Below are 22,436 nucleotides of genomic sequence, written 5' to 3' on the forward strand. Positions count from 1 at the left end.
ATTGAGACTTTTGACGTTACCGGAAGAGTCCCCGCCCCCATGTGAACAGTATCGCAGGACAATTCGAGCACCGGAAGCGCCCCCGCCGCCCCCTCTGCGCCGTACCTGCAGGCGACCGCGTGAGGTGGCCCTGCCCCCTGGCCTTGTCACTGGGCGACTTGAAGGAATACGGCACTCCTGGTGGAACTCGATCGACGCGCTCCCTGTCTGGAGCGCCACGAGCCGGTGAACTTTGTAACTGCGTTTAAAACAGACCCCACCGAGGGCTTCCGGGGGGAATAAATCTGCATTCGTCAACGGAAATAAGGCCCGTCTCCAGTTAACGTGGACAATTTCCGCTCGTCGGGTTTTCCTCTACAGCATTCTTCGCTTCCCTCCGTTTTTTGTGAAACGATGACGGCGCAGTGGACGACCAGATGCACAGTCCGTATGTGGTAGCCTCGTGTGCGAGAGATAAAACGCCACGTCACGACTGCAGTAAAAAAGGTTGTCTGCTAAATACATTAACTTGGGGACTCTTCAGAACTAGTTGTAAAAATTCAGTTTTAGCAACGGCAACAACTCTTTAGCATGGACATGGTGTCTAAATATTCATTCTCCCAACTTCGGAATGAAGCTTAATTAGTACAGTATATGGGGTAAGCGCCGTCTGCTATTCGTACGTCAGAGAATATCGCAGACTGGTCATTCAGTCTAATAACGCGCGCACCCTGGCGACAGTGAGGGCAGAAACTATGAGCAGAGCCGAGTCTGCCGTTGTTGTTTTTGTTGTTGTTGTGGTCTTAAGTCCAGAGACTGGTTTGATGCAGCTCTCCATGCTACTCTATCCTGTGCAAGCTGCTTCATCTCCCAGTACCTATTGCAACCTACATCCTTCTGAAACTGCTTAGTGTATTCATTTCTTGGTCTCCCTCTACGATTTTTACCCTCCACGCTGCCCTCCAATGCTAACTTGACGATCGCTTCCTTCTAGTCAAATTGTGCCACAAATTTCTCTTCTCCCTAATCCTATTCAATACCTCTTCATTAGTTATTCTCTCTAATTCTATTCAATACCTCTTCATTAGTTATGTCATCTACCCGTCTAAACTTCAGCATTCCTCTGTAGCACCACATGTCGAAAGCTTCTATTCTCTTCTTGTCTAAACTATTTACCGTCCATGTTTCACTTCCATACATGGCTACACTCCATACAAATACTTTCAGAAACGACTTTCTGTCACTTAAATCTATACTCGATGATAACAAATTTCTCTTCTTCAGAAACGCTTTCCTTTCCACTGCCAGTCTACATTTTATATCCTCTCTACTTCGACCATCATCAGTTACTTTACTCCCTAAATAGCAAAACTCCTTTACTACTTTAAAAAAGTGTCTCATTTCCTAATCTAATTCCCTCAGCATCAACCGGTTTTAATTCCACTACATTCCATTATCCTCGTTTTGCTTCAGTTGATGTTCATCTTATATCCTGCTTTCAAGACACTGCCCATTCCGTTCAGCTGCTCTTCCAGGTCCTTTGCTGTCTCTGACAGAACTACAATGTCATCGGCGAACCTCAAAGTTTTTATTTCTTCTCCACGGATTTTAATTCCTACTCCGAACTTATCTTTTGTTTCCTTTACTGCTTGCTCAATATACAGATTGAATAACATCGGGGAGAGGCTACAACCCTGTCTCACCCTCTTCCCAAACACTGCTTCTCTTTCGCGCCACTCGACTCGTACAACTGCCATCTTTTTTCTGTAAAAATTGTATATAGCCTTTCGCTCCCTGTGTTTCACCCCTGCCACTTTCCGAATTTGAAAGAGAGTATTCCAGTCAACATTGTCAAAAGCTTTCTCTAAGTCTACAAATGCTAGAAACGTAGGTTTGCCTTTCCTTTATCTTCTAAGATTAGTCGTAGGGTCAGTATGCCTCACTTGTTCCAACACTTCTACGGTATCCACACTGAGCCGGCCGGGGTGGCCGAGCGGTTCTAGGCGCTACAGTCTGGAACCGCGCGACCGCTACGGTCGCAGGTTCGAATCCTGCCTCGGGCATGGATGTGTGTGATGTCCTTAGGTTAGTTATGTTTAAGTAGTTCTAAGTTCTAGGGGACTGATGACCACTGCAGTTGGGTCTCATAGTGCTCAGAGCCATTTGAACCATTTTTGTATCCAAACTGATCTTCCCCGAGTCTCGCGTGACAACGTGTTTATTTTTCTGCGTGAGGTAGCTGCAGACACTTTACCGGATGGATATCATTACATAAACATTACTAATTCAAGAACGTCGTGTAAGTCGTTTGTCGACTGGGATTCCCCATCTCACTGTCGTATTTTCTTCTATTCTTTCTCATACTAACACCAGTAAACACGTGCGTCCGTTATGGACGTATTGGAACACTTCAACTGTAGAACCTGTCGGCAGTTTATGATGAATCAGCTGCAACGGGTTGCTTTTATAGGCATTAATTTTTCCACGGTGACACTTCAAGATGGCTGGTGATCCATATCGGGACGTCTACATTTATTCACGCGTCGAGAACGTTGTTTCTTTACTAAGACGTCGCAGAATGACAGAATGACAGCCATTGTAAAATTTCCTAACAATGGAAACTCCCCATCGAACCACACCATAGATTTAGTGGTAAAATGGTCCACTGGATAGTGTGCCGAAAACTGAACTCACGTCAAGTATGAAAACAGGAAGAAAGTCTACTTTACTGAACAAAATAGAAACGGTGAGCGGCCGAAGTTGAAGGTGTCGGACTGCAAAGCGAGAGATCCGTCTTCAAACCTCCCCCATTCGCCACTTTTCTTTCACAAAACTGTGAACTTCCCGTCTGACGTGTCTGTTCTCCTTCTGTAGTCTTGGCAGTTGTCATAATATAAATTGGTTATAGAATATGAGTCACGTGGTAAGAATACATTACCGCAGCAAGTAAGTATGACGAACAGTGAGAGCAGGCGGGATCCCGCATAGGCCTCTCACAGAAATGAAAACAACAAATAAACGTTAGCGAACTAACTTACAACAAAGGATTTCAAGTCAAAACTGCTGGATTGGAACGGAAGAGTGAGAAGATGTGGTACTTGTGTAGAACAAATAGGATGTAAGTACGTCTGCTGTTGCACACGGACGCTACACGACGACACAGACACAAATATGATAGCAGCGAACAGAGACATCCATGACACGACAGATTCTGCGAAAGATTTGAACACTGTTCTCACCCTTGGCAGTCCAATACCGTGACCACATAACCACGCCGCCGTGGCAATTGAAACATGCTCGATGTTACACGTGTTGAGCTTGCACCGTTCACTGTTTATATTGTACTTCTTTTTGAACTCATAAGCGCACACGCCAAAACTGTGACAACCTCTTCCATTGCCGGCCGCGGTGGTCTCGCGGTTCTAGGCGCGCAGTCCGGAACCGTGCGACTGCTACGGTCGCAGGTTTGAATCCTGCCTCGGGCATGGATGTGTGTGATGTCCTTAGGTTAGTTAGGTTTAAGTAGTTCTAAGTTCTAGGGGACTGATAACCACAGCAGTTGAGTCCCATAGTGCTCAGAGCCATTTGAACCTCTTCCATTGCATTGCGTTACTCTCCCGGAAAACATGCGGGCCCAGTATGGTTCAACTCTTGCCATGCCAAAACAGTAAATGTCGCTCTTAATGATACTTGTCGTATCATCACCGGGTGCCTGAAGCCTACTCCTCTGGATAAACTGCACAGCCTCGCGCGAACTGCACCCCCCGATATCCGCCGAGTGGTAGCAGCAAAAAGTGAGAAGAAAAAATAAGAAACTTCTGAAGCTCACCCCCTATATGGCTATCAACCAGCAAATCCACGACCAAAATCCAGAAAGAGCTTCCTCAGATCCACCGAGGCTCTAGTTGGGGCACCACATCAGTGTCGAATCGAACTATGGCGTACAAGGCTTACCAGTACCATGTGATGGATTACGCCAAGCGGAAGAGTACCACCCGGCTACACAGAAAATTGGAGTACATAGAGATCCCTCAACTGACTACGCTCGAGTGTCACGAAATGAAAGAGCAATTTGACTAAATGGGGTTTGCTAGAGGAGCCGCCACTCTGAGAGTGTGGAGCAACGCAGACGACCTTCCATCTGCTCCAGGGTACCCAATGGCCAGCAACATGCCAACAGTAGACCTGCCAGATGCAACGCCAAATGCAATAGAGGTCGCTGACTTCTGGCCGGCTAAAGTGTAAATAATTGTCTTGTAAATATATATACACTCACTCTGTCATCAGGCCACAGTGGCCTACCGGGACCATCCGACCGCCGTGTCATCCTCAGTGGAGGATGCGGATAGGAGGGGCGTGGGCTCAGCACAACGCTCTCCCGGTCGTAATGATATTCTTGACCGAAGCCGTTACTATTCGGTCGAGTAGCTACTCAATTGGCATCACGAGGCTGAGTGCACCCCGAAAAATGGCAACAGCGCATGGCGGCCTGGATGGTGACCCATCCAAGTGCCGACCACGCCCGACAGCGCTTAACATCGGTGATCTCACGGGAACCGGTGTATCCACTGCGGCAAGGCCGTTGCCAAATATATATTCACACGACATTTAAATATTGTACATTATTTTATACATCGTAAATGCTTGTGACACGAACAAATAAAAGTAAATACTTCTTTTTTTACAGTTCAGTACCACTTCTTCCTGTTTTGATGCTTGATCTATTTGCAGTTTTTGACGGAGTATCCACTACGTCAGCTTACCACTAAATATGAGAGGGGGGGAGGGGGGTCAGGAGTTACCCTTGTAGGTAAATATACAACGTGTTCACGATGCGTGAATCAATATAAACACAAGATGTGGTGCACTGGCACCGCGTTTCGGAAATGTGCTGCCATTCATGTTGCTGCGTTACTCCATAACAATTAATGTCCCTGGCGCTGTAGGTTGATTTTATGCGCTACGAGCGCTACTGACGCGTCACGTGACGAGGCGCGAGCTTAGCTACGTATATTAACGAGGCCCAATGTAGTCAGAACATACGGACATTTGCGCCACACAGTTTGGTACTCGCAAAATCGGTCATCAAAACCTGTAGATGAACTGCCTACGTACATAATTAAGTTTGTACGGCACCGTCACAGTGCGAGTGCGTTTCGCACTTTTCCTGTTTTTAACTTTAGCTAAACGAAACAAAATCAAATGGACTGAAATGAAAACGGTAAATATAAAGACGTGATATGGAGCTCAACTGCCTTGACGTGCTACACAGTGACCCATCTTACGTCAAGTTGTTGGCGTGTATTGGACTGCAGAGGACGCTTGCTTAGTTCCTGTCGTTCCCTCTGGAACATAGGGGCGTGACGAAGATTCCTAGCATGTCTCTCCACTTCACTCCAGGTTTTCCCATCCTTTGCAGCTTCTCTCTCGATCGTCCTTTTCCACGTCTGTTTGGGACGACCACGTTTTCTAACTCCTTGAGGGTTCCAATCCAAAGTCATCCATCTGGTTTCCTCAATGTATGCCCAATCCAGTTCAATTTTCTTTCTTTGATTTGTATATTGATTGGTTGCTGATCTGTCTCTCTCCAAAGATCTTCATTTGTCATTATATCTGGCGATCTCACATTTAAAATATGCCAGAGACTGCGGTTGATAAAAACGTGGAGCTGGTTTTTGATGTGGCTAGTCACCTTCCAAGTTTCGCAACTGTACAACAGAACAGCCTTCACATTTCCATTGAAAGCCGGAGTTTGGTCTTCTTTGACATGTTCTTACTTCTCCAGACAGGGTACAGTTGTACAGATGCACCATTTGCTTTGCGGATGCGACTACGGACGTCCTCCTCAGTGACTGTACTTCCGAGACAGAGGAAAGGTTGGACCTGTTCTACGCCCTCTCTATTAATTGCCAGCCTAGTCGTGATGGTCGAATTTATCGGCATTTGTTTGATTTTGCGAACATTTATCTTGGGGCCTGCAACTTCCGCCTCTCTCTGTAACCTGGCCATTTTCTCTTCCATGTCTCGATATCTTTGTGCCATTAAGCAAATGTCGTGTGCGAAATCTAGATCTTCGAGCCTATACCGCATCCCCCATTGTACACCTCTGTTCCGTCCCCCCCATCACTCTCTTCATCACATGATCCAAAACCAAAATAAATAGTGTTGGCGAAAGAATACACTCTTGTTGTACTCCCGAATTAACTTGGAAAGGCTCTGTTAGTTCTCCATTATGTAGTAGTTGGCATTCAGTCTTCATACATTTCCTCGATGATGTTAATAATCTTTGTTGGAATGGCATGTTTTGCAGGAGTATGCCACCTGACTCTTCGACTGACAGAGTCGAAAGCCTTTCAAAGTCAATGAGAGTAAGGTAGAGGGTGTGTTGCCTCTCCGCACTTTGTTCCAGAATAATTCTGAGAGAGTGTCAGTTAGACCGTCAGCGAGAGCGCATCGCTAGCTCCTGCTACTACTAAGGCGAGTACACCGTTTGCTTCTTACATATTTTACAAACAGCAGCGACTTATTTTCAGTTATCTGTGTAATTACTAGTTTATTTTTGTAATTTCTTGCGTGTTCGAGTGCTTACTAGGTAGAACCTTTTATTTCAATAACAGTGTTTTTGTACTTATCTGCTGCGCTTAGCTTTTAAATAGTTTTTCTGGGAAAACCTAGCGTAGTTTTCGCGTCTCGTATTTCAGTGAGTGTTTCTTGATTATCAGAGTAGCTCATCAGAAGATTATCTTGGGAATTTGTCACCGTATAGAGTAGGGTAAACATAGTCATGTGTAGGGACTGTGGTTGTTGTGAGCGGACGCAAGGAGAATTGGCCACTCTTCGGGGACAGGTGGAGGCTTTGTCTGTTAGGCTCATCGAGCTCGAGGCGCAGGCGTCGGCTCGTAATGGCGTTGGGGCAACTGTGGTGAGACCTATGCCTACTTCGGTGGCCTTGGAATCACATGGAACCCCTGATGTCGCTGCGTCTTCCGGCAGTGAGCATCTTACCGGTCAGCCATCACTCCAGGGTGAATGGCGGACAGTGGTGGGCTCGCGCGTGCCTGGCCGAAAGGCGAAGGTGGGATCTGGCCGCGTGGCAGCTGCCTTACCCCTTTCCAACAGGTACGGGGTGCTTCCTAGTGGTGATGACATCGTTTCCGAGCCACCACAGGATGCCTCGCCTGTTGGGCCAGTGGCCGATTCTCCGGCAAGGTCCCGACAGTCACAGAGGGCGGGCCTATTAGTTATAGGGAGCTCCAACGTTAGGCGGGTTATGGAGCCCCTCAGGAAAATAGCGGGTAGGTCGGGGAAGAATGCCAGTGTGCACTCGGTGTGCTTGCCGGGGGGTCTCGTCCGTAATGTGGAGGAGGCCCTTCCGGCAGCTATTGAACGCACTGGGTGTGACCGGCTGCAGATAGTAGCACATGTCGGAACGAATGACGCCTGCCGCTTGGGTTCTGAGGCCATCCTTGGTTCCTTCCGGCGGCTGGCTGATTTGGTGAAGACAACCAGCATCGCACGCGGAGTGCAAGCTGAGCTTAATATCTGCAGCATAGTGCCCAGAGTCGATCGCGGTCCTCTGGTTTGGAGCCGTGTGGAGGGTCTAAACCAGAGGCTCAGACGACTCTGCGACTATAATGGTTGCAAATTCATCGACCTCCGTTATTGGGTGGAGAACTGTAGGGCCCCCCTAGACAGGTCAGGCGTGCACTACACACCGGAAGCAGCTACTAGGGTAGCAGAGTACGTGTGGCGTGCACACGGGGGTTTTTTAGGTTAGAGGGACCCCCCCTTGGGCGAAACGATAAAATACCTGACGGCTTACCAGAGAGAACATCAGCATCGTTGATAAAGAACGTCCGTCCTCAGAGACCAAAAACAGGAAAAGTTAACGTAATATTGGTAAACTGCAGGAGTATCCAGGGCAAGGTTCCTGAATTAGTATCTCTTATTGAAGGAAATAGTGCGCATATAGTATTAGGAACGGAAAGTTGGTTAAAACCGGAAGTGAACAGTAACGAAATCCTAGACACAGAATGGAATATATACCGCAAGGATAGGATAAACGCCAATGGTGGAGGAGTATTTATAGCAGTAAAGAATTCAATAATATCCAGTGAAGTTATTAGCGAATGCGAATGTGAAATAATCTGGGTTAAGTTAAGTATCAAAGGTGGGTCAGATATGATAGTCGGATGCTTCTATAGGCCACCTGCATCAGCAACCGTAGTAGTTGAGCGCCTCAGAGAGAACCTGCAGAACGTCGTGAAGAAGTTTCGTGATCATACTATTGTAATAGGGGGAGACTTCAATCTACCAGGTATAGAATGGGATAGTCACACAATCAGAACTGGAGCCAGGGACAGAGACTCTTGTGACATTATCCTGACTGCCTTGTCCGAAAATTACTTCGAGCAGATAGTTAGAGAACCAACTCGTGAAGCTAACGTTTTAGACCTCATAGCAACAAATAGACCGGAACTTTTCGACTCCGTGAATGTAGAAGAGGGTATCAGTGATCATAAGTCAGTGGTTGCATCAATGACTACAAGTGTAATAAGAAATGCCAAGAAAGGAAGGAAAATCTATTTGCTTAACAAGAGTGATAGGGCACAAATCGCAGAATATCTGAGTGACCACCATCAAACGTTCATTTCTGAGGAAGAGGATGTGGAACAAAAATGGAAAAAATTCAGAAACATCGTCCAGTACGCCTTAGATAAGTTCGTACCGACTAAGGTCCAAAGCGAGGGGAAAGATCCACCGTGGTATAACAATCATGTACGAAAGGTACTACGGAAACAAAGAAAGCTTCACCATAGGTTTAAGAGTAGTCGAATCATAGCTGATAAGGAAAAGCTGAACGAAGCGAAAAAGAGCGTAAAGAGAGCAATGAGAGAAGCATTCAACGAATTCGAACATAAAACATTGGCAAACAATCTAAACAAGAACCCTAAAAAGTTTTGGTCATATGTAAAATCGGTAAGCGGATCTAAATCCCCTATTCAGTCACTCGTTGACCACGATGGCACCGAAACAGAGGACGACCGAAGAAAGGCAGAAATACTGAATTCAGTGTTCCGAAACTGTTTCACTGCGGAAAATCGTAACACGGTCCCTGACTTCAGCCGTCGCACGGACGCCAAAATGGAAAATATTGAAATAAACGATATCGGAATTGAAAAACAACTGCTATCACTTAGTAGCGGAAAAGCATCCGGACCAGACGAGATACCCTTAAGATTCTACAGTGATTATGCTAAAGAACTTGCCCCCTTTCTATCAGCAATTTATCGTAGATCTCTGGAAGAACGTAAAGTACCTAGCGACTGGAAGAAAGCACAGGTCGTTCCCATTTTCAAGAAGGGTCATAAATCAGATGCGAATAATTATAGGCCTATTTCACTTACGTCAATCTGTTGTAGAATAATGGAACATGTTTTGTGTTCTCGTATTATGACGTTCTTAGATAATACAAATCTCCTTCATCATAACCAACATGGATTCCGCAAACAGAGATCATGTGAAACCCAGCTCGCCCTATTTGCCCAAGAAATTCACAGTGCCGTAGACACTGGCGAGCAGATTGATGCCGTATTCCTGGACTTCAGGAAGGCATTTGATACGGTTCCGCACTTACGTTTAGTGAAAAAAATACGTGCTTACGGAATATCGGACCAGGTTTGTGATTGGATTCAGGATTTCCTAGAAGAAAGAACACAACATGTCATTCTTAACGGTTCAAAATCTGCAGATGTAGAGGTAATTTCGGGAGTACCGCAAGGAAGCGTGATAGGACCTTTATTGTTTACAATATACATAAATGACTTAGTTGACAACATCGGTAGCTCCGTGAGGCTATTTGCAGATGACACGGTTGTCTACAAGAAAGTAGCAACATCAGAAGACTCGTACGTACTCCAGGAAGACCTGCAGAGGATTAATGAATGGTGCGACAGCTGGCAGCTTTCCCTAAATGTAGATAAATGTAATATAATGCGCATACATAGGGGCAGAAATCCATTCCAGTACGATTATGCCATAGGTGGTAAATCATTGGAAGCGGTAACGACCGTAAAATACTTAGGAGTTACTATCCGGAGCGATCTGAAGTGGAATGATCACATAAAACAAATAGTGGGAAAAGCAGGCGCCAGGTTGAGATTCATAGGAAGAATTCTAAGAAAATGTGACTCATCGACGAAAGAAGTAGCTTACAAAACGCTTGTTCGTCCGATTCTTGAGTATTGCTCATCAGTATGGGACCCTTACCAGGTTGGATTAATAGAAGAGATAGACATGATCCAGCGAAAAGCAGCGCGATTCGTCATGGGGACATTTAGTCAGCGCGAGAGCGTTACGGAGATGCTGAACAAGCTCCAGTGGCAGACACTTCAAGAAAGGCGTTACGCAATACGGAGAGGTTTATTATCGAAATTACGAGAGAGCACATTCCGGGAAGAGATGGGCAACATATTACTACCGCCCACATATATCTCGCGTAATGATCACAACGAAAAGATCCGAGAAATTAGAGCAAATACGGAGACTTACAAGCAGTCGTTCTTCCCACGCACAATTCGTGAATGGAACAGGGAAGGGGGGATCAGATAGTGGTACAATACGTACCCTCCGCCACACACCGTAAGGTGGCTCGCGGAGTATAGATGTAGATGTAGATGTAGAACTGATAAGGTCCACACAGCTTCGATGTTTTCTAAAACCCGCCTGCTCTCTGCTCAGTTGTGCTTCCACAGAACCCTTAATGCGGTTTGAAATGATCCTCGAAAGTACCTTACTCGGTACTGACAATGTGGTAATGCCTCGCCAGTTGTTGCGGTTAGTAACCTCCTCTTTTGGGTATTTTCACGATAATACCTCATTTGCAGTCTGTTGGCACTCTCTGCTCTCTCCATATCTTCCCTAAGAGGATGTACAATAACTCGACAGTGCTGTCCGTTTTCAGCATCTGGCTTTTTATATTATCTCGTGCTGGTGCCTTCCCATTCTTGATCTGCTACAGTGCTATCCGAATTTCTGCTTTCGTGGGTGCATTTACACCAATGCTGGGACAACGATTTTGTATTCCGTTTGTTCTTGTTCTTCTACCTTCCCACCGAGGTCTCTATTTAGAACTTGTTTAAAGTGTTCCTTCCACCGACGTGATTGTTCTTCGTGTGTAGTTAGTATCTCCCCTTTATTATTCCTCACTGGTCGGTTCCTCTGGAAGCTTTTCTTTGAGAGCATCTTAGTGATATCATCTAGTTCTTTCACCCCCCCCCCCCCCCTCCGCGCTGCCTGTTCTGCTCTATCAGCGTGTGACAAAATATATATGCTAGCGAGGACGTGAGAGAAATTGAGAGGCGACCGCGAAGGCGGAGGGCCGGATACAGGGGTTAGTGCTTGTACAAAGCTGTGAGCGCGGGCGGGGCTATCGCGAGGTCGGCCGCGCTTATCTGCCACGCTCCTTGCTTCCAGCGCCGCCAGTGGCTCCAGCACAACTCTAGCGGCCGCAGGCGTGACCTCACTGCCAGAAACGAGCTGCCCGCTGCGAGTCCGTTCTCTCCCTCGCGTCCAGTAGCCGCGCTGCCGGCTGCTCGTCTTTCTCACACACAGACTGCAAGCTACACTGCCTACGCAGTCACAGGGCTCAGGAGAGGGGCTTTTCCATTATTACTGTGCTTTCGTGAATTTTTAATATTATTTTTTTGCTACCATACGACGCTGCAGGTTACAGAACTGTTTTCTTCTCCCCAAGAACAGAGAACTTCTCAACCTCTGTTGTCTGAAACCCTCCACCACGAGCAGTCCGACGAATTCTGCAGTCCAATTTGTCACGGTTGCCCAAGAATGTGGGAAAAATCCGACGAGGGTTGCATTGGTTCGGATCTTGAAGGTCAATCCTAGCACCAGTGTCGAGGAGCCGTTACGCATTTCACACGTTTATCTACTTGTATACACGTCCTAGCCGACACCCGTCCAACTAATATATATATATATATATATATATATATATATATATATATATATATATATATATATATATATATATATACTCCTGGAAATGGAAAAAAGAACACATTGACACCGGTGTGTCAGACCCACCATACTTGCTCCGGACACTGCGAGAGGGCTGTACAAGCAATGATCACACGCACGGCACAGCGGACACACCAGGAACCGCGGTGTTGGCCGTCGAATGGCGCTAGCTGCGCAGCATTTGTGCACCGCCGCCGTCAGTGTCAGCCAGTTTGCCGTGGCATACGGAGCTCCATCGCAGTCTTTAACACTGCTAGCATGCCGCGACAGCGTGGACGTGAACCGTATGTGCAGTTGACGGACTTTGAGCGAGGGCGTATAGTGGGCATGCGGGAGGCCGGGTGGACGTACCGCCGAATTGCTCAACACGTGGGGCGTGAGGTCTCCACAGTACATCGATGTTGTCGCCAGTGGTCGGCGGAAGGTGCACGTGCCCGTCGACCTGGGACCGGACCGCAGCGACGCACGGATGCACGCCAAGACCGTAGGATCCTACGCAGTGCCGTAGGGGACCGCACCGCCACTTCCCAGCAAATTAGGGACACTGTTGCTCCTGGGGTATCGGCGAGGACCATTCGCAACCGTCTCCATGAAGCTGGGCTACGGTCCCGCACACCGTTAGGCCGTCTTCCGCTCACGCCCCAACATCGTGCAGCCCGCCTCCAGTGGTGTCGCGACAGGCGTGAATGGAGGGACGAATGGAGACGTGTCGTCTTCAGCGATGAGAGTCGCTTTTGCCTTGGTGCCAATGATGGTCGTATGCGTGTTTGGCGCCGTGCAGGTGAGCGCCACAATCAGGACTGCATACGACCGAGGCACACAGGGCCAACACCCGGCATCATGGTGTGGGGAGCGATCTCCTACACTGGCCGTACACCACTGGTGATCGTCGAGGGGACACTGAATAGTGCACGGTACATCCAAATCGTCATCGAACCCATCGTTCTACCATTCCTAGACCGGCAAGGGAACTTGCTGTTCCAACAGGACAATGCACGTCCGCATGTATCCCGTGCCACCCAACGTGCTCTAGAAGGTGTAAGTCAACTACCCTGGCCAGCAAGATCTCCGGATCTGTCCCCCATTGAGCATGTTTGGGACTGGATGAAGCGTCGTCTCACGCGGTCTGCACGTCCAGCACGAACGCTGGTCCAACTGAGGCGCCAGGTGGAAATGGCATGGCAAGCCGTTCCACAGGACTACATCCAGCATCTCTACGATCGTCTCCATGGGAGAATAGCAGCCTGCATTGCTGCGAAAGGTGGATATACACTGTACTAGTGCCGACATTGTGCATGCTCTGTTGCCTGTGTCTATGTACGTGTGGTTCTGTCAGTGTGATCATGTGATGTATCTGACCCCAGGAATGTGTCAATAAAGTTTCCCCTTCCTGGGACAATGAATTCACGGTGTTCTTATTTCAATTTCCAGGAGTGTATATATATATTGCGTTCAGAACACATTCTGTTCAACTTTAGCTACGTAAGTTAACATTAAAAAGTAGAAAGCACGAAAAATGGAACAAATCTATTGATATGATTATGTGCGAAATTTGTAGATGCCATCAAAGTTGAATAAGTCTTTTATAAAATTTACTCCCTGTTTTTCCAGGTCGAGGGGTTTTAATTTGCCCTCTTTGTTGGTTATTTTTCTTAATATCCAATATGATATGCTCAATGCCTGTGAGGATTTTTTTCCCTACAGCAGACTTTTAATTATTAGTTTCCGCCTTACGGGAATGGTGAAGTTTTTTAAAAATATTATGTAGTTTTATTTCATAACGTGGCATACTATAGATCTTATTGTATGTGCGTGAATTTCAGATCGCTCAATCAAAAAGGTATCATCCAAATCCATATTAATAATATAAAACGGTGTAGTTACCATATACTATTGAAATATGGTCACCGTTTAGCTCTCGGAGCAGTCCCCCTTAAAATACTGAGGGTAAAGCTATCGGTCGTTTCAAGTAACAAATGTTTTCTATGCTTCTTCTCAAATATAGTTATTGCGGCGCGACACTTTCTCGACCACACCGGCTAAGTAATATCAACATTGGGAATTTCAGAATTTTGTCTGCTTTTGGAAATGTTTCCGCAGGTGCCCACAACTATGATAAGTGACGAATGTGAATAGATTCTTTTAGTGCTAATGGCGAATAAAATCCGCTGCTTGTTATGTCAGTTCCTTTATCTGGATAAACGCATCTACACCACTACCGTTTCAGAACACTAATCTCATCTTCAGGTACGCCAATTCCGTACAAGTCACGGAGAAAAATTAACAAATTTTTCCAGTAGCACGAGAGAACCTATGCGGTTGTACACGTTTACATCGATTTTTAGTATGGCTTGTACAAAAGGGAGAGCACGCAGCGCAATAAACTGTAACAATAATAAAAAAAAACATCAAATTAGTCATTCTATAGGTTTTCTAAGGAAAACAAGAGGTATGAAACAGCTCATTACAGGACTGTTCTGTTACGACTTTGCCGGCCGTTGTGGCCGAGCGGTTCTAGGCGCTTCAGTCCGGAACCGCGCGACCGCTACGGTCGCTGGTTCGAATCCAGCCTCGAGCATGGATGTGTGTGATGTCCTTAGTTAGGTTTAAGTAGCTCTAAGTTCTAGGGGACTGATGACCTCAGACGTTAAGTCGCATAGTGCTCAGAGCCAACTGACCATTTTTGTTACGAGTTTCTTCTACTTCAAGTTTTGTGCGCTACGCTTCCAAACAAACCATGGAATGGAGTAGACTTACCTACATTCTTTAATGTACCACTATGCTACGGTGATAGCTGAAGAATAAAACGACAAAAACAATAAAACTGTTACTTCATGGGGAGAAAATGAGGTAATACTGGAAGAATAGGAAGCAACAACAAAGGAAGAAGAGGAACTGAAGTTGTTAACGTGATCCCAGTTGGTCAATACGATCGTGGAAAAACAATCCTTGCTACCAACTCAAAAGTATCCAATTCCACGACTGTTGCTACACCAAAGTCACATTTGTCAGAGTTTTTCAACATAGTCGTTTTCTGAACAAGAAATAATTATATTGGCTCTGAGCACTATGGGACTTAACATCTGAGGTCACCAGTCCCCTAGAACTTAGAACTACTTTAAACCTAACTAACCTAAGGACATCACTCACATCCATGCCCGGGGCAGGATTAGAACCTGCGACCGTAGCGGTCGCGCGGTTCCGGACTGTAGTGCCTAGAACCGCTCGGCCACACCGGCCTGCCATAGCTCTGTGGAGTGACTGCGTGTCCAAAGACCTTCAGAGAGTGGGACTGCTGGAAGGATGACAGAAAGGAGCCGAAGACAGGCTGAAGTGGAGGCAATCTCTCAAAGCAGCGCGCGGTCCATTGGGCAAGATCGCTTAAAGTGAGTAAAGAAGTAGGTTTTCAACAAGTGATAACTCATAAAGTTTTTTTTTAACCTTCTATGTGACGCACTTGTGAGGCAAAATGAAAACCTGCACAAATGAGGACGCCACAGGAGAAAGCTTAGTGTGTGGCCTGGTTCACTGAGACGACGTCCGATACACAAGTGCAACGGAACTTTCGAACACGGTATGGATGCAACTACCGTCTCGACCAACTATTTGGACTTGTCACAGATCATTTATGGAAGCAGATAGTGCTCTCCACAAAAAGGAGGCGGTTCGTCCGTCTGTTTCAGACGCCAACCTGGAGAAGGTACGGCAGGCACTTTTAAGGAGTCCGGCCAAATAGGTGTGTCTGGTGGTCAGAGAGTTGCAAATAAGACGATCAGTGTCTTGCAGGAGAGGTTACGAATACATTCCTGCAAGGGGCAGCTGCTTCAGGCATTGAAGCCTACGGACAAACCTCGGCGCTAACAGTTTGCAGTGGATATTCTACGCAACACTGACGCAAACAATAACTTCTTGGAATTTTTTTCTGGTGAGGCAACATTTCATGTACCCGCCAAGCTGAATCGTCATAACGTTCGTATGTGGGCTCAACAGCATGCTCATGTTACACGAGAAATGGAAAAAGTCCCACGGTCAATGTTTGGCGGGGACTGACTCGTAATTACATCACCGGCCCATTATTTTTGATCGAGTCTGCCATCGACGGTAGTGTTTACCTGGACATGTTAAAACTGGAACTATTGCAACCTGATGTTATATCGCAGCAGGATGGGGAAACTACCCACTGGTCCCTCAATGTCAGTCAGTTTATAGATTGAAAGTTTCCAGGTAGGTGGATTGGACAAGATGGCCGCCACGAGCCCCTGACCTCACGCCATGGGACTTCTTCCTGTGGGGTTCTGTAAAGGGTCCGGTGCACTGAACCAAGGTTAGAGACCCACACTACATGAAGGCACGCATTCGCAGCGCATTTGAACATGTCACCGAGAAGATTTTAAATCGCACATGAAGTGAAATGGAATTCCGATTAGACATTACCCGTGCCCCATAAGTGTGCACATTTTGACGTGTACGAATGACGAAACAAAACTTTGAGTTATCACACGATGAAACCCATTTGTTAACATATAGTATAGTTTTAAAGGTATTATAGTCTGAAGTTGTGAAGATAATTTATGGACACACTGTATTAGTAACATCTACGCCTTAGCCAGTAAGAACCCCTTTGCCAATTTACTCACTGTTAACCACCCTGTGTCAACTCGACAAGTCGTTAATTCAGGCCCAACATTTGCTTTACCTTTTTCACAAAATTCTGGGACACGTTCTTGCGCAGATTAAATTTCTTTCAAATAGTGTCCTTTGAAGCACACTGTCCTAAAAATGACACAACTCTGTCGCTTCTATGCTTTATTCGTTACAAGGCAAGTGAAGCAGTACGTTATGACTATTACTGGACATAATGTTATGCGAGGTTATTAAATCACTTAATTTATTAGTGTCGTAATCAGACTTTTATTAATGACTCTAATAATTATTAATTAATCATTCTGTATGTTCTATATCAGATTTATTACGTAGCTACATTAAATCATTATGCTGGCTTAAACTCTGAAGGCAGGGAAAAAAAAAAAAAAAAAGACGCAGGAAACGAACAGCAAAAGTTTTCTAAAGTCTGCGAAAGAAAACAACTACGGTGGTTTAATTATTTCCTGAGTGCAGAAAGCAGAAAAGTGATACAATTATAGCGTAATTAAGATTTGGCTATAACGAGTAATTCCTTACGCAAGTTTTTCTACAAAAGCAAAATACTATGTATGTCAGCGATTTTCAGGCCTTGGCCGCGGAAGAAACAACAAATGTCCCACTATGTGACGCCATACAGCTTATCATTCAACGCGTCTAAATTTAAGGGCAGACGACATTCATGAAATGACGAAAGCGATAGCGTGTGTTGCACAACGGGCAGACCTCGCGTACAGAGTGGAAGCAGAATTTTAAAGTAAAATTTCTGGCTGTTCATTGTCTGCAGTCAGAATTATTTAGTCCCTCATCTGTAAAATAGAACTACGATTCCCTTGTGAATGACAAAAGCAAACAAAGAAATTTACTGTAAATTAGTTATTTGCATGTTTCCTTGATATTTTTTAAGTGAACAGTTGGCTTGCCAGAATCACAAAGGTCCACGCAAATAACGTGCGTTTGTATCCCATGTCAGCCTGAGAGTACATGAATCTCTTCATATTATTACGAATATATCTACCCGCATATTTTTAATTCCTTATCACTGTGTTACCTCAACATTTACTTAGTTATAATAGTAACAGATAAAATCTTCCTGAATGAGATTTTCTGATAAGAAACTTCCTGGCAGGTTAAAACTGTGTACCGGACCGAGACTCGAACTCGGGACCTTTGCCTTACGCGGGCAAGTGCTCTACCATCTGAACTGCCCAAGCACCACTCACGACCCGCCCTCGCAGCTTTAATTCCACCAGTACCTCGTCTCCTACCTTACAAACTTCACAGAAGCTCTCCTGCTAACCTCGCAGAACTAGCATTCCTGGAAGAAAGGATATTGCGGAGACATGGCTTAGCCACAGCCTGGGGATGTTTCCAGAATGAGATTTTCACTCTGCAGCGAAGTGTGCGCTGATATGAAACTTCGTGGCAGATTAAAACTGCTACTACTTTCTCATTCTTTATATTGATGGAGAAGATTTCGGAGGAATTTTAATGGTAACGAAGGTATGCGCAAAAATGAAATGTTCGTCAGTATTGTAGTTGTAGGAAATCTTTGTCCCTCAGATAACTAATAACTTTCATGATTAGTGTTAATTTCATCTCTTTGTTTTTCATTGTGTCACAAATAACTCAGTTATTTATGAAATGTTTGTAGTTTCTTTGCAATGAGAGGATTTTGTAACTGTTAGTCTTCTTATCTTGTGTAATTTTTTTGTGAATAAACAGACTGATTTCTCAAGAACAATTTTCGTTGCAGTAAACCCCACCTCCATGGTACATAGTAAAGTTGGGAAAGTTCTGTCGTGTGTGCCTTGTACCTTACACCACACGAAGTCCCAGAATGTTTCTGGTAAGCAAAAAGAAGGAAGTTAGTAGTGAGTAGTATATTTTCCTTTAGCTGCTGCATCTGCAGATTTGCGTTTGCTTTCGAGAACGTCACTACGTCAGATACGAAACAGCATGCTGAGAAAGAGGTAAGTCACTTCTATTCCACGTTAGATCTCACCTTTCATTCTTGAGCAGACAGTGTGTAGTCGGGATTGTCACGTGTCGTACCAACAAGCAGACTGATTTTCAGTGAACAGTGTTGATAATCTCAAACAGTTATTTTTTCCGAGTAGAGCAGTAATTTATTTTTCTGGATATTCCAAGTCAAACATTGCACTTACGTAATTACTTCTGTACTGAGCTTTAGTTATACAGTTTTTACTGAACACACAATTAGTTTCTTCTGGCATTTAATTAGATAATTTTTCTTTATTTCAAATTTCGCATTTTATAAAGATTTATTTCACGACACTGTTCACATGCGCAACACAAGGGCAAACAAGTCAGTTTTGCTCAGCAATTGAATACGATACCTTAAAATACATTATACGCAGTTTTCTCACATAAAGACAATTTTTTATAGAATGCTTACAACAGTCCCCGCCAGTTACCTCTACAGAGTCCTCTCTTCAAAACAGTCTCTAGTACTATAATTTCAACCAGGTCCTCTGTCTTGATTCTTTGTCTCTCGCAAAAAAAAAAACTTATCCTTTTTCCTGAATGTTTTGCATTACCATCGGTTAGATTTGGTATTAGGAGAGTGATTCAAATGAAAAACCATAAAGTGCATTACGAGTCCTAAGAGTTGTACTACCGCTTTGCCAGCTCGCAGCAGTTATCCTCGTATTTCGACGAATTACCAACAGTTGGCATCTTTCTGTTGCATCACAGAAAACGAAGCTGCGTCGGTACAAACATGGCCGCCCAGTTCTCGACTCGGACAGCTTCGGAGCAACGATCTGTGATACGTTTCCCGAGTAGTGAAGCTGCGCAGACGCAGCGCACGATGACAGCACGGTACGACGTGTGTCAGGCGCAGTGGAAGGACGAGGGCGCACCAAATAAAACAGGCGTGTTACCGTAAAGGAAATGGCCAGTATTTGGATATATAAGTCTCGGGTCAGAATACAGTATCGTCCGCGATGTGCCACGATTCAGGGAAGTGTCCACATGATGGATACCGCGTCAGAGTCAGCTGACTGCTGTGGTGTCCTGAGTGCCCGTCATGAATCACTGTACCATACTCATCAACTTCGGTTACTCTACGGCTGGGATATCCGATGGTACAGCCCTAAGGGTAAAATATCATCGGAAGTGTGATCTATCTGCCTAGAAAACTTGGAAAACTGTGTGTTTACCACTTAGGTACTTCGTGTTGGTTTATTTTTACATGTAGCCTTCTTCAAAATCGCATTCCCGCTAGGGGAATCTTACCCCGCAGGTATTCTCTTCTGAAACAGTGTGGCGGGTTTGTACTACGTTTGGCTGAAATTGCTCCAAGTGTTCCAGAAAGATGCTTACATGTCACTACGTCCTCTTCAGTCCGGAACCGCGCGACTGCTACGCTCGCAGGTGCGAATCCTGCCTCGGTCATGGATGCGTGTGATGTCCTTAGGTTAGTTAGGTTTGAGTGGTTTTAAGTTCTACGGGACTGATGACCTCAGAAGTGAAGTCCCATAGTGCTCAGAGCCATTTAAACCACTTTTTAACTACGTCCCCACAACTCTTCGCCATAAGCCCCATACAGGCAGAACAATTTTTCCTAGCTAGAGTACTATATGTGTACGAAGTTTGGATGACATTTCTCCAAGCGTTCGAGTGTCTTTCTTTATACTCTGAAAACCACAGAGAAACTCGTGGCAGAGGATACTAATTGTTTCCGTTTCGGCGCGGCAAGAAACGCCTCTGCGCGCGCTCTAATTGGCCTAAACTCCTGCTCGCGACAGCTACGTCAACGGTACCTTGCAGGCTTCTGTATGTTCCTAGACTCTTCACTCAATGCTGGCCCTCGGAACACTGTAACACCTCTTCGTAACGCCACCGATACCTCTGTGGGGGTTACGTGTGATCGGGAATGCTACGCATCATTCTATAAAACCGGAAAACTGTGAATTTGACACTAATGTAGTTGGTATTCGCTAATTTTTGTGTCTTACCCCTCCAAATCCCTAAGATGTGTCTTAAAATCCTACAGCGTATTTTTTCAGAAAGTAATAATCGTACCAAGTTTGTTTTGAAAAAATTTCTCCCGTCATCCAGAGCTGTGCTGGAGCACAGACATTCTTATATGTACAGATTATGAATAAACGATAGACGCTATGATTCAGTCGCTACTTTCCACTTCCTTTTCCGGGATTGATGAAATGGAGCGCGTTCATTACTATAGAAAGGATTAGTCTGCGCCTGGATTGACTTTTATTGTTTTTTACACCGATCGACTATAAGAACGCTTCCAAGCTAACGGGGGCGACTGCAGTGTGCAGACGACCGATGCGTGTGTCATGTGGGAGGGTTCAGCGGTGCGCTAGGCAAATAGCGAGGCAGCGCGGTCCCTCCCAGTAAGGGTAGCGGGCGTATCGATAGCGGGCGGCGCTCGGCGCTCGTCCACAGATCGATCCGGATGCTCCTTATCGATACCTGCGCACGCGCGGCTGCGCAGGTCGACGTGCCGGCGGCGCCTGCAGGGCAGAGCTGCGTCAGCAGACGAATCCAGGCTAGGGGGGTGGGGCGCCTCGCCCGTGCACGATGGAGCGAGGTGAGACCAGAGGCGTGACTGCTCCCCCTCCCCCCGACCTCTGTAGGCCGCACTGCTCAATAACGCCTGACCGACGACACTGCGCAACGTCTTCAAAGCAACACCTGTGAAAGGCGACACTCCAAATGAGCTCGATAAGAACGTCAAAAATTACACATGTCCACTACACGTGTGACCTGGGACCGGAGCAGAGACTCTGCAGCCCACGCGGCTGTTTCAGGTGCTGCTCCAGTTTCAAAACTCGCTGTGTTGTACTTTCTTCAGTCGTCCCCTCACGAGACTTGACAGTGGGCGGGACAGAATCTCTGACATAATTTGTATGCATTCGCGAACCTTGGGCTAGGAAACGTGTACCGGTGTGATGTGTGATCACTTGCTACGTCAGATACCGAGCGGGGCAGATGCATTACTTGAATTTAGATTTCTGTAGATCCAATTTTTCTATTACAACTCGCATGTTGTACAGTATATTTTGAGGTGCATTACGGGCATGTTAAAAGACTTTGTCTTCAGTAACGTTCGGTGCAATAAGAAGTATGTATAAGTGTTACGTATGTGATTAAAAGCGCTACCTAACCTTTTCGAACAAATGTTAGCTGAGAGTACAAGGTGTAAACGATAACTGTTTATAACATACCACAGTAGTGTAGAGTGCATCGAGACGAACACTTTGAATAGAACAGTTGTCGTCCAACAAGTCGGGCAACTACTTTTTCGTAGAAAATTTACTGTACTTCAATTCTGTACTGGTACGTTACCGCTTGTTGCCGCAATTTTCGAGTTATTCTAGAAAAATGTACGTAACTGCCCTTCAAGCCCAAATCCGTCCACACACTGACCCCTTATACCACACCCCATACTTCAGTATGTCGCTCATGGAATTACGTCCTATGACTGCAGAAAAAATTCCCATATTCGACCCTGACTGCTGAAGACTGTAATTAATAAGCTGTGTACGCACATGTGGGAGAAGGCTCACTATGAACAATTTGTTAGTAGCCAGTTGAAGCCCCAAAGACAACGCTCTGCTCTGAAATACGCACTAGGAGTGAAAAACGGTACTAACAAGGCAGTGCATCGATTTTATTATGAAGATTTGGGATCACAAAAATTAAGCAAAGTGAACTCTGTAATCTTTAAAAACATGTATACCCATAATTCAAAAAGAAACATCGATAACCTGGAGTCAATGTTTAAA

At 45.6% G+C, this 22,436-nt stretch overlaps 1 protein-coding gene and 1 pseudogene across 1 annotated transcript in view; both read right to left on the reverse strand.

The window, feature by feature from the left end:
- Nucleotides 1-22,436, reverse strand: part of LOC126195428 (Down syndrome cell adhesion molecule-like protein Dscam2) — an 879,015-nt gene that overhangs the window by 819,572 nt on the left and 37,007 nt on the right. The window lies entirely within an intron of this gene.
- Nucleotides 4,449-4,566, reverse strand: LOC126196428 (5S ribosomal RNA; annotated as a pseudogene).

This window comes from Schistocerca nitens, chromosome 7 (assembly GCF_023898315.1).
Source record: "Schistocerca nitens isolate TAMUIC-IGC-003100 chromosome 7, iqSchNite1.1, whole genome shotgun sequence".
Lineage (NCBI taxonomy): Eukaryota > Metazoa > Arthropoda > Insecta > Orthoptera > Acrididae > Schistocerca > Schistocerca nitens.